Below are 13,442 nucleotides of genomic sequence, written 5' to 3' on the forward strand. Positions count from 1 at the left end.
AGTCCCATCCCGACCCGTCCTGTCCCGGACACCCCCGAGCCCCCTTGCCCGCAGCGGGGAGGGGTCTCCGGCCGCGGGCGTGCCGGTGGCCTGGGGGCTGGAAGTGGGAGGGAGCCGGGTCGGAGGGGGGCACGTCCCGGGAGAGGGGTGGGGAGAGCCGGCGGCGAACCGGGCTGCGCCGCAACGCCCCTCGCTATAAAGCCGGGGGCCGCGCAGCAGAGCGAAAGGAGCGGTGCGGCCGGGGAGGGAGAGCGCAGCGAGCCTAGTCACGGGGCTGTCCCGTCCCGTCTCGCGGCGGCCAGCCGCCGCCGCCGAGCCAGGTAAGGCAGCCCCTGCGGGCTGGCCGGGAGCGTGCTGCTGGGCCCCGGGGGAGAAAGGCGCCTGGAGGTCGGGGCGCTGCGTCCTGCTGCTCCCCCCGCTCTGCTCCTTCGTAGGTGGCAGGGCAGGCTGCCGGCAATTAAATCGGGGCGGCTTGCACTTCGAGACCCACTCGCTAAGCCAACACCACGCGTTTGTCTTGGTTTTGGAGACGGATAAAGGTCCCCCACATTCACGACCGTGCCTTTTGCGTGAGCTCTCCTGGCGTGCACCAGCCTGAAGGCAGAGCAAAGGCAACCTTGGCAGAAGGTGCGGTGCTGGGAACAGTCACCTCCTTTCCCCAGTGAGGTGACTCCGCAAGCCCGCAGCAGCCAGCTCTTCCCTCTGGGCAAGATCAGAGGAGCACTTGAAGTTTTCATTACTGTGCTAAATCCGTGAGATAAATTAATCAAAAATCACTGAAAGCAATGCTGATTAATTTTTAGACTTGTGCAAACATTTGTTTTCTTAATTAATAAATAAAATGTAGCAGCCAGGCGATACAACTTCCACCAGTTAGCAACTGGTACCTGTTTCATCAAAAATGGGGTAGCATGCTGTCTCTATAACCAGACTTGTCCCTTAGCCAGCTCCCCAACTCAGCTTCAACTCATAAAACTAAATTCAATATGTTCTTTGACCTTTATAGGTGAAATTCTGTAACACTTACTGTCCTCCTATTCTCCATCTGTTAAAAATACTAAGTTATTAGCAGCTAATTACAGATACAGAAGCAAACTAACAGCTAGATCACAGTATATATGAGCATTAATTTGCAGGATTCAATCTTGCCAACGTGTATATTTCTACAAACCCACTGGAATTAATGAGTTGTATGGCAATAAATGACAGCAGGACTCTGTCCAAAGCATTCTACAGCTTGCTGTAAATTTCCATCACTTCCATAAGCAGCACTATGTATCTCAAGTGTGCGGTGTGACATAGCATGAGGCAGTCAAGTAAATGGACCCAGTAAAATCACAAGCATCAAGAAGGGATGAAAGGCTTTTTGTTTATTTGGAGGCAGGGAGGGGGGAAGCAGGGTCTGTCATCTTTTCTTTTTTTTTTTTTTTTTTTTACTTACATGAACCTGCACCACTAATATGATTAGATTTTTGCCTGAACAAGGAGAATTGAGCATGGCCTGAAGTAGGTTAATTACCATGGTGATTTAGAAGGGCTCTGCTAGCTCTGGTTTACTGCCTGACAAATGTTTCATGCTCCTGACTTTGGCAGCTCATTTTGCTTGTTGCCATCATAATCTCTTAAATTACAGTATCTTTCAAAACCATGAAGTGCCTACAAAAATAAGCTCTCATTCATATATTAAGAACTTAAAGAACATTAGCAATGTGCCTTTCCAGCAGGAATGTGGTGTTTCTGTACACTTCTCTCTACAGCTTGAACTACATAGCAGAGAAAAAACAGTGATTTCTATGGTGTGCTTCCTAGTTTATTACTAAACTGAATAAGCAAAGTGGTCCTGTACAATTGAGAGATGGAAGTCATCTTTGTCATGAAGAGTTGGTTTTATTCTCCCCTTACTTTTGCCAAGGTAATAGATGGAAAGAATTAATTCTTACACTGGAGTAGGTAGAAGTGGACCCATTTCCAATGATATGAGATGTCCTGCCTTCCTGCTTGGAAAAAAATACCTTGCTTGGGTTGGACAGCACATGCAAACTGCAACTAGAAGCTACTGCCTTAAAATACAGCAAATACCAGCCTGAAATGCTAGTATATACAGCACTGCAGAAGTGAGGAGAGCGCTGCCTTTCAGTTTAAAATGTCACAGCTCCACAACCTGTTTAGGACAAGAAGGTGTGAGATTTGTAGGTGCTCCCTGGTGAAATATTACCATTTTTAATTATGTTCAATATCTAAAAAGATCTGGAAGTGCATCTCATTTCTTTTGCTACTACTTGGAGTACTACTTAAAAGAGGCAAATGCACAACCAAAGATGATTTATTTACACTTTCCAGAATACTTTCAAAACAGAGACTGTGTTTGCAGACATGGAGATAGGAATTGGAGAGGGTCAAATGAAAATTTTCATTTCAGATAGTGGGTAGCCAGTGCATTTTCCTACACTTCTAGGTTTTCTCCGATGCAGTAATTTTGTTCTGTTTTCTATAAGGGAATGCATTTAGGGAGTTCTCTTTTCTTTCACTTCTATGGTTCCTTACTACAGCTCCACTGATTAATGTGGTAGCTTAAAGTTTTGCATAAATCACAAACTCACAGTCCCAGTTAAACTCGTATTTATGCAAAAAGTATAGTCTTGATTGAAAATGTTTCAAATAGTTACAGATTGCTCTCATTTGCTCACTCCCTCTCCTTTCCCTTGAATGTCCAGAAGCTACTAATGTCACCAGGAGTATTCATAATCTCCCTTGGGTCTATTACTGTCCAAATTTTAAGCATCTAATCACAACGAGAACCACCCAATTGTTTGAGTCACTGGCATGCATCTCTGTGTCTGACGCTTCAGGTGTCCTTTTCTCCCTTAGAAGCTTCATGAAAAGTCAAATTTTGTCACACGTTGGGTAGAGAACATGGATGTTTGTCTATTATTTTAACCTACTATTATGTTAGACTCACTCTACTTGGTTAATCTTGTGTGTTGTTTTTTGTTGTTGTTGGTTTTTTGTTGTTGTTTTTTTTTTAAGCAGAAGTCAATAGTTATTTTTCTTACAGGAGTCACCTCTATAAAAGGAGAAATAGTCTACATTTTAATCTGAATGTATTACACCTAAAGCTGAGCTGGGGACATAGGTTATTAAGATTCATTGAGATATGAATAGATGGTATATTAGATATGCCAAAGCAAGTGACCAAATGGATAAGCAAAATAAAACTGTCACCTACCTGTGACAGGAATACCAGCAATCAATCAACATGCATCCTCTGGCAACCAAAATACTAACCTAAAGAGAGGTCCAAACAAAACACCCACAGTTTCCTTAGCTATAATGAAGGGAGCTTGGACAGGTCAGTGAAACAGCACAGACTGTGTGAAAGAGACTGTTGGGTGGGGAATTATTTGCTGGGGAATTGGATCAGACTGATTCCAACAAATGACAGAGCAGAAAGGCAAAAAGGAAGTCAAGTAAGTACCAGCATTCCAGCATTAATTCTTCTGGACTCCAAGACTGGCTAAAGGGTAATTGCACTTCAGACCCCTTGCAAATTCTTGCATCCATTCATTTTAAACCATTTATCTGCAGAAAGTATAATCTGAGAATTCTTTCAGTCTTCAAACCTGGGAAGGCTTTCAGCTGCAGGAACAGGGACAGGGCAGCATAAGCCTGCCTACTACAGGCACATGGCAGTCTACTTGCGTTGCAGACTCTTACTGCGTGTTTATCAAAATAACCTTTAGGTAAACTCGTTTCAGTTTTTAAGCCTTACCTAGCTTACTGCTGATGTCTGTGCCTCATGCTCTCAGTTGTGCAACAATTCTATCAGAAATGTACTGGTCATTTGCACTTATGTTGTGTTCTGCCCTGTGTTCCTCTGAAATGTTAATTAATAATTTTGCAGTATTGGGTAGTAACTCTGACTTTTGACAGTTGTTCCTTAGGGAAATTGTAGCATTTTTAAGAAGTCAGCCTCTGTTACTATCCGGTTTGAGAAGCTAGGTGAAAGAAAATTGCCAAGCAATTGTAGAGACATTTTTAGTATTTTATAGAATTCTGAAGACAAAATGGAAAATGTGTTGCTTATGAGAAGAGGGAAGAGTGGAAGGAAGTCTTTCCCTATTTTACTCATGTAGGGTTAGCTTCCACCACCCTAACAGGAATAAAGTGTTGCTCTTGGTGAGAACTGAACCCATGCTACTTATCAAGACACTATGTAGGAAGGTTCCATTCTGAAATTGTTACTATTTTTCAGGTGAGTCAGAGCAGTTCTGGAATGAAAATTTTACGCAAAGTTGAAATTTTTGCACATACTCACAAAGTGAGCTCAAATGCATTTGAGAGTTTTAAGTAGACACAACAGGATTTTCTCTTAGAGCTTAAGAGTGTATAGACTTCATGTAGGTGGTCCAAATACTGCATCCTGAAGATCAGAAAGGTTTCAGCGAAGCTGTTTTGCCATATACAACTGCTATTGCAGAGTAAGTTCCTAATCGTGGTATCATTTTGCACCTCCTCCTTCTGGTCTTAAAAATTCTACAGTGAAAGCAAGCCAGTAAGCTTTTGGTAACCGCAATATTTCTTTCAGTTCACTCTCCGTCAACAATAGATCACTTTCAACAATACAGAGTCATTGTACTCAGAGCACTCATACTATGTTCTATACCATGTTCTAAAACTTATTGTTTGCCAAATTAAAAAATTGACAGATGTACTCTAGAAGCTTGTGTAATTTTTGAACATTTTGGGGGATTTAACAAAACCAGCAAATAGGAGAAGTTATGGTGCTTCCTTTTTTTTTTTTTTTTAACCTTAATTGTAACAGGCAAGTGAAGAGAGGCTATCTTTACTGTAAATCCTAACAGCTGTGATTGTTTGAGACTGCACATAAAATAGAATGGCTGGTCTAATCCTTTACTGACTTATCCTCAGATAAATTATAGATTAGACTAAAATTACTTTGAGCTTTCAACTGAATTGCAACTAAGAGTAGGAAAACATGCTCAGAATGGCGTGCTGTTACTATTCTCTGTTGCACTGCCTTCTGAAAGAACTACAGATTTGGGGCTGTCAAGCATCTTTTACTGTTTTCATTCCATTTGGTTTTTGCTTGATAGCAAAACTGTCCAGGTATCTGCTATATAACAACTCTGGCTAGAATGCTTGGTTACTATTTGTGGTGTTTATCTGCTTTTATTGTAGTTGAGTAGCATTTCTCTTATTACCTATTTTCTGTGCCTATAACAGAAGACTATCTCACAGCAGGAAAGAACAATCAGATTGGCAATGCATCACTGAATGGCATGACTGAAGACAAGACAAAAAGTGGGTAACACAAGGTAACATTGGCAATATTTAAAGCAACTGGTATTGAATTTGGGGAAGGTCAATACTTAGACAGTATTTCACTGTTTGAGGTGAAGGCTTTAATTAGAGTTAAGGCCAGAACAAAGAATGATTTAACCAAATGCCTAATTTCACCTATTTAATCTGTTCCTTTATTTCTAGGTCATAAAAAAAAAAAAAAATCTGATACTGATCAGTTGTTTCCTATTGGTACCTAATAATCAGTAGATGAAATACAAGAACAGAAATGTAAGATAGAACAGCATAACAGCATTTCTGAGTCCTCTCAGTTCTCTGAAAATTGGGAGGGAATGTGAGTACTGTGCCTCAGCATTTCAAGCTCAGAGGACTCATGCAAATAGTAAAACATTCCGGAAAACCACTGAACAGCTGTACTTTTATGTTGGGGGGCTTACGCAAGGGAGAAAAATGCACTAGTTGACTTCCCTAAAAATGTTCTATTGGCAGTTATCCTCCATTTAACCCTGCATTGTCACAGCCTGGGCAGACCCTTTGCTTAAAGCAGCCAGCGCATGATGTACAAGATGCAAACTGAACTTGTTTATTTAGAAACCATGCATGTCCCTCCCAAACTGAGTTTATAGGAGTATGTATGTCTTCCTTTCATCTTTTTGTCTTTAAAAAAAAAAATGCCTTTTTGTCTTATATTCTGTTTCCCATAACCTCAGACAATTTTCCTTCTTCCCCTGCCTCCTTTTCTCCCCTTACGGGCCCAATAGCTAGTCTGATACCATTCAGTTTCTGGTAGTTGCGCAGGATTTTGTTCCTCAGGTTCTTTACTTCAGGTGTAACAATCAGAAAGGGAAAACACGGGGCAGGAAGACGCTTGTTTTCAAAGTAAAACTCTAGCTTTGCTGCTGGATATGTCCCTGTTTTACTATTGACTTGGTTATTAGCCAACATCAGCTTTGCTAATCTTAGCAGATTACCATAGGATAGTTGCAGTTCTTGCTCAAATCAGGCTTTCATTTAAGTAAAGGACATTTCTTCACCCATATGCTTTCAAAAAAGCTCTTGAAGAGACAAGGGCCCTAAAATACTTTTGATTTAAATATTGGTATTATCATGCTGCTCCATTTCACCAAGTGCTCTGAAGTATACAGTGAAAAAGTCATGTCAGTACAGGGCAGCCACATACCCAAGGATGTTCTCACTTCAAACAGTAATATTCCTAGCACTGAAGTAAAGCTCACGTGGCACCTTTTGGAGGGCACAGTGCTACACCTCCCAAGCATCTTTGCAGTCACCTGTGCTTGAGAATCAAGAGTGCACTTGACTCAGGATGCACTGATTCACAACACCTTAGGTTAGCTTTGTGTGGTTTTGTGGATTTATTTGTTGTAACATTGTTTTCGTTTTTTCTTTTTGGAGAGCGTGGGGAGCGGGATGATGGAACTGACATGCTCAAGAGATCATATAATACAAGGGCTTTTCACCTTTTTGGGTTTTACCATCCTTCTTGGTTTTGCTAGCTGTATTACTGGCCCTTGGTACCCACAGGAGAAGTCTCAGAGCCAGGATGTTAAAGAGTTCACTGATTAATTTTATTTTCAAAATAGACCAATAAATTTTACTTTGATTAAAAAACAAACAAACAAAACAGGAAACAAGCTATACACATTTGGCAGAACATCTATCTTGCTATCATTCTATTAAGTGTGCTGCTTTCCAGACAAAGCACTAGGGATTGCAATATCTGCTTTTTGCATGGGCAGTAATATCTTTCACACTGACTTGAATTAAGGTGTCTGTATTTGAGCTTTCATTCTCTGATTAACCCCTTAGTACCTCAGTAGTCCAACTGACATGTGTCAAAATCACAGGTTCATTGCTTGTCTTTATATTTGGCTACTCATTGAATTTTCACCTAGTCCTTATAATGATGTGCCCTTAACAGGAGTTTTGTTTAAGTGAAATCACAATTGGTTCTCTATGTTTTCCATGTTATGCTTACTAACAGTTACAATGCTACTAATTTATCTAGGGCTTAGCAGCATTACCCTTTTAAAAAGACTATTTTTTGTCTGAGTGAACTCTTGTACTTTACCAGTTACTGTTTTCTTTCAGTTACCAGTTGCTGTTTTCTTTCCTTTCTGCCTTTGGTTTCCCTTTTCTGACCCTAATGAGGTATTCATTAGGAAGCCTCCATGCTGATCCTTTTCTTTTAATCTTTTAATCTTTTAAACTTCTCCCTCCAGGCTGTTACTTACATTCTCATTTTTTAAAAAAGGCTTTTCTGAGGCATAGTGTCATAATGCAGTATTTTCCTACCAAAAGAATATCTAAATTAATTATATAACAGAAAAATAATCAAGGGTCTCAATCGGACCCAGTGAAACAAATCCTGTTACATAGCGTTGAATTATGACACATGGAAAACAAAGCTGCTTTTGAATGAGGGCATTGAAATCTAACATCTATTTCCTTACACAGAAATTTACAATACACTTGCTTTCACTTTATAAGTTCTCCAGTAGGACAAACACTATTTTTCACAGTGAAGTCAAAAAAAAAAAAAAAAAAAAAAAGTATTCAACATGGGATTTGTTTTTCCCCAGAGCCATGTCTTGATTAGCAGGAAGCTGTGTGAAAGTCACCAGCCATGGTATCAGAAATGTAGTGCTAGATCTTCCACGTTAGATGGCTTAATTAACATGACATATTTTAGTGACATTGATAATGTCCATGTCCACATATGAATGCTGCATCTGCATGAGTGTTTATTTTTTAGCAAATGTTTTCATTACTCAAGCAAAAGTTTCTATCAGTCACTTTAACCACTGATGATAGGTAGGAAACAGGGATGTGATTTGTCAGAGCTTTTTAGTGAGAGTATATTAGATAAAAACATGCAAGTTTTTTTCCCCCCTTCTTCCACTTTTTGACAGATTAGCTGTTGTTGCAGGTGAAAATATCTGTACTACATACATAATGTATTTCTCAAACTTGAAAACTCTTCACTGGCTTGTTATTCATTAACTTACACTTGCCTTCTGTGTTTGCAGGGGAAAAAGTAAAAATAAGACGCACAACCTGCAGAAGGGTCTGTGTGTTAAACTTGTAGAGCTCTTAGGTGCCTCATGGCCCATTTTGGTGATTTAGTTCACGGCAGGAAAAAGTCCTCTTGAATGTACAGGTGAAGCCTCACACACATTAGATATTTCCATGCATGTTAGAACGTTATCAATGTGCCACACAACTTGGAGCAAATTTATGCACCTTCCTTACTGTTTTAAAAGTACATACAGAAAGGCTGTTCTTTATACCAGTTCCTGGTACCAAAAAGAGTAACTATCTTGCAGAGTTTACTGCTCATCATACTTAATATCTCACTTTTAACTAAAGAAAACTGTTCAGGAGCTTGAGTTACATATATAGTGTTAACTTTTACCTCTTCATCTTCTAGTTTAGCAGAACAAGAGCAGAACATGACAGTGGGAGAGGGACTACCAGAGAAGCCTCTATTTGCACTAACCTATAATCCCACAAAGAAGCCCCATCACCAATTGTCTACAAAGTTATTAGCTGTGTCCCCTGCCCTTCCTCCTGCAAACATCTAGAGAAAGCAACAGAAACCTAATTAGAATATCCCTTTCAGTAGTTTTGTAGTAGTAACACCACTGATTTTGAGCTGCTTCCTTCACAGTAAATAAAACTAGAGATGTCAAACCTTGTACCTTGATTAAAAAAGAAAATAAAAGAAAAAACTTTTCTCCTAGAAAGACCATTTACTTTACAAGGAAACAACTGCAGCTCTGCCTTTCTATTCTGTTCTCTAACGTGATCTCTGCCACTGACAGAGAAGATGCCCACAGCAAGATGCAATCACTGTCAGTATGTCACTCGTGCATTAGACATTTTAGAATATTATTTTTAATTTAGATGCATGAATTCTAATTTTCTGCTAAATTATCAACCACCACTAGTTTGAAGTCAGCAAATTTTACTTATTTTTGCCCATGGGCTGGTAAATATACACTTAATTACCTCAGTCAGTAGTACCCAGACTTTCACAGAGTAGACCAGAGTAGACCCTCTTATAGCCATTCCTAATCTGGCTATACTGCTTTTTTTTTTTTTTTTTTTTCAGCTTCCATTTAGTAATACTTGTCTTCCATCATGTGATGACCCATGCCATTGTTATTTTATCATTCTTTGCAGAATTTAAGAGACGTTTTATCCTTTACCACCTTTTTTTTTTCTCCCTTGAACCAAAATCAGAAGAGTCCAGGGTTTCACCACATACTACATGTATATTTAATTTCACACAAGTTACCTAGCAGTACAACTAGGCTTAATAAACTAAAAGATATAACCATTAAAAGACATAGCCATTTACCTTGTCATTGACTCATGTCAATTAATAAAAGCTGAAGATGTAGAAAGTCTTCAGTGTGGGGGGCAGGGGAGTCTGGAAGAGACCTGCATAGCTGTTACTTTCTCACAGCCCATGTTTGGGAGTAACATTGTATTCCTGAGGAAAAAAATATTAATTGTTACAGAAATTGCTCTGGCTAACAGCCATGTTAAATGATGCACATTTCTAATATTTTAGACTTTAAAGTGTTAAGGTTTATATGCAGCAAAAACTGTTAGGAAGAACCCATGCATACATGTACCTTCTTCGTGTCCTGGAGTCAGTTTGGGAATAACAGTTTGTGAGCAAGAAATCTCCATGAGACACTAATATTTTTGATTTCAATTCAACGAGCCTTAGTCTGTGTGAGTAGCTGTTACTCTCAAGGCTTCAAAGCATCACCATAACTGTGATCATCAAAAAGATAAATCCCAGAATGCAAATTACCTCTAAAGTGGCAAAGACTTCATTTGACTCACGAAAAGAAAGATTTATGTAGCACTCCTGAGGTTCCTAACTTCTCACCCCTTTCTGCTGTATAAAATCAATTTCTATATTCTGTGAATTTTCCTTGTGTGTTTTAACAAATGAAGAGCTACCTCTTTTCCTACCAATATTGATACATCAGGTCCATTCAGCCCTTTGTGTTTGAACACCTTAGGAAAGCCCCCCACCTTCTTTCCTTTCAACATACAAAACATTTCCATCTGCATTTTCTGTATTGTCAGTGCCCCTAAAAAACACGCTTTTTTGAAAAGTCCTTCTTCACACAACACCAAAAGAGCAATATTTTACATACAAGATTTTCAGCATTTGCCCAACTTCATGAATAGTGACATCAGTAAGAGTTTCCAAAAGTTTGGCTGAGCTTCAGGAGTTTTGTAGAAAATCACATAGTTACTATGCATATGATTTAAGCTAACCCACCAGTTAGCAAAAGTAAGCAGCAGGCTATGCCTCACAGAACTCTAATGCATCATCTGTTGATTGTTTTAGATAACAGAAATGCATTATTTCTGTCACAGGATCTTTATCTACATAGGATTGTGTAGACTCCGCATTTTCCTGTTTTCAAGAAGTTGCAAAGATAAAACATTTGCAGTATGCCATCAAAAGACTAGCCCCACTACTAGTATTGCAAAGATAAAACATTTGCAGTATGCCATCAAAAGACTAGCCCTACTACTAGTACAACACAGGTTGCCTCAGTGAAACCAGAGGAAAACCAAGTGACTAAAGTACAAACATGTCAAGTGGTTAAAAAAAAAAAAAAAGAAAGAAATCACAGAATAAGATCATGTAAATGAGAAGAGAAATCCAGAAAACTTGCCTTTACTTGAGCATTTGAGGCATGCTCAGCTTGATAATTGTATTCATGCCTTTTCAGTGGTATTGCATTTCAAATTGAACACAAATAGCTAAAGACCTAAGTACCACAAAGGCAGCCGTGCAAGTACCATTTCTTCCTGTCAGATTCAGTTCTGGTCTTGGCAATGCACGGAACAGTTGGGACCTGCAAGTTGAAACCATTGTCTTTATACGTGTGAATATTTTTAAAAGAGCTGATCATCAAGCTAGATATCTCTCTGTGCTGCTCAAAACATTGTCGCATCCTTGAACAGCAGTAGAAAGAAGGGCTTTTATCTTACATTCAGAGCAGTTTGTGGAAGTGGTCTTTATTTCCCCCAGAAAGACCACCCTCCAGGTGATAGCCATGTTCTAAAGGACTGGTGAAACCATTTGCAGATACTAAGATCTTGACAGTGAAACTAAGAAGTCTTTCAGTGTTGGATGCACAAAGACATTCACTCTAGCAAGAAATAAGAACAACCAGAGGCTGATGATACTCCCAAGAGCATGGAAAATGTCTTGTAGCTCCTTATTAAGCCCTTTGTGCTGTGAACCACCACAGTATTTCTGCTGCAAGGTGGAAAGGAAGAGTGGTAGTTAATGCTGTACCTGATGAAGGTACCCGCAAGCTTGAGTGAAGAGTACCCCATAGCTTTTAAGACAGAAACAGGTATATTAAATACCCAGTAAGTCCAATCATGATTTTATGTGTGATTTGAAAACAGGTGAGGTATCTCCCGTGTGATACCTGGTCTCTGTTCTATTAGAAGAGGGCATAATAAGGGTTTTCAGCAGTGCCTTTTACTTCAGTAAGTTTCCCACCACCCTGTTTCTACTTAGCCTTTTTAACATCAAGCTGAAATACAGATTTGGATGTAGGCCAGAATTAATATAAACTCCCTTACTCCTCAGATTGGAGGAGTTCACCATAGCAGTTTATAGTTCATTCTCCATGGAAATAATGTGCTAACAGAAATTTCAGGTGTGTGTTTAGGTGTCCAGAAGCTACATTTGCGTAGGACATGCACTGCTATGCAATTAAAAAATCCTTTAAAACTTATTCTGTGGAACTAAGCTATCAGAATAGTAACTTAAAATTCGTCAAATGATTTCACTTGCTCTTGGCAAACCTGAATTTGATTTCCATCTTTTATTAAAAATAATCACATGGGGCACACTATATTTTATATAGGCAATTCCAGCTGCAATAAAGGAAATGTGTTAATCCACTCATTTACTATCATTTGGAGAAAGTAACCGTGCAGTACGTAACCTTTCACAGCTCAAACTAATATCACTTTTATTCGTTCTGGGACTTGATGGCTTCATTCTTCTTAACTATGGACTCTTTTGGGTACTTCAAAATACCCTAAAGATACTGCATAATGAGGCATCAGATTTGAAATTATGAATGTACAGTTAGCTGTATGTTTATAATAAAACAGTACCTTATGTTATGTTGCCCTTCAAAAAAATCTTTTCATGTTGATATTGAAAACTGTAGAAGTTCTAGTATTACCTTGATCTGAAATATATATATTTTTTTCCTTTTTGGGCACTATGCAGTAAATGGTTAAAAAAGGGAGGAACTGGTAGGTCCCTGATAAACAGCCTTTAGGTTAGCCTACTACTCACAGATCATTTTTCTCTCCTAGGAGGGCACTACTCTTCCTTTCTGATAAAGCTAATGGCTAGAACAGAGGTGCAAAACTCCATGCTGATTGATAATTATAGGTAATACCCTCATTTCAAAGAGCCAATATATCCAGTTGTCTTTGGTGTTTATTAGACAAAGAGGCAATTCTTTACCCTGTGGTAAAAACAAGAAGAGTGACTACCTTCTGTTTTAACAGTGAATTTCTTATATTTAAAAAGAAATTCAGCTACAGGTTTAGTAACCTACATGAGAAAAGATCTTCATTTATATCAAGACAGAACAAGTGTCTGTCCCATGACTGGGACATGGGGATATCATGTAGAGATTCACCTTTCAGACATTTTTTCTGAAGCTTAACCTTTTGATGTTTAGTTTAAGTACTGAACTAGAACTCTTAAGGTAGACGTTTATTTCACTCTATCAGTTTATTTATTTTTTCAGTTTTAAGTTACTGCTGCATGGATAATTTTATATTTACATCTCCTAAGGATATATAATACCTAACGACATACTAAACACCAGAGAGTTTTAAACACACTCTTACAGTCTTGTTCAAAGAATGAAATAGAGTTTGCTCTATTGATGATGAGTATATTGAAGATGAATAAAGAAGAAAGAGACCAGAAAATTACATGAAAAATTTTAAGATACCCAGAGGTACACAGTCAAACCAGAAACAGTGATCTATTATGCCACCATCTGATCAATATTCTT

The 13,442-nt window shown here is 38.9% G+C and overlaps 2 protein-coding genes across 6 annotated transcripts in view; both read left to right on the top strand.

The window, feature by feature from the left end:
* Positions 1–202: 202 nt before the first annotated feature.
* Positions 203–13,442, top strand: part of AGTR1 (angiotensin II receptor type 1) — a 28,347-nt gene continuing 15,107 nt past the window's right edge. The window contains exons 1-2 of one of the 4 annotated variants that reach the window (XM_068692399.1): positions 247–320; positions 5,260–5,322. The gene's annotated coding sequence lies outside the window, so the exon portion shown is untranslated. Of the gene's footprint in view, positions 321–5,241; positions 5,337–13,442 lie in introns of those variants that run through there. The other 3 variants (XM_068692395.1, XM_068692398.1, XM_068692396.1) reach the window with 3 other exon arrangements.
* CPB1 (carboxypeptidase B1) overlaps positions 246–13,442 on the top strand; it is a 73,712-nt gene continuing 60,515 nt past the window's right edge. The window contains exons 1-2 of one of the 2 annotated variants that reach the window (XM_068692392.1): positions 246–320; positions 5,260–5,322. The gene's annotated coding sequence lies outside the window, so the exon portion shown is untranslated. Of the gene's footprint in view, positions 321–5,244; positions 5,323–13,442 lie in introns of both variants that reach the window. The other variant, XM_068692391.1, reaches the window with a different exon arrangement.

The sequence above is a fragment of the Anas acuta genome, chromosome 9 (assembly GCF_963932015.1).
Source record: "Anas acuta chromosome 9, bAnaAcu1.1, whole genome shotgun sequence".
Lineage (NCBI taxonomy): Eukaryota > Metazoa > Chordata > Aves > Anseriformes > Anatidae > Anas > Anas acuta.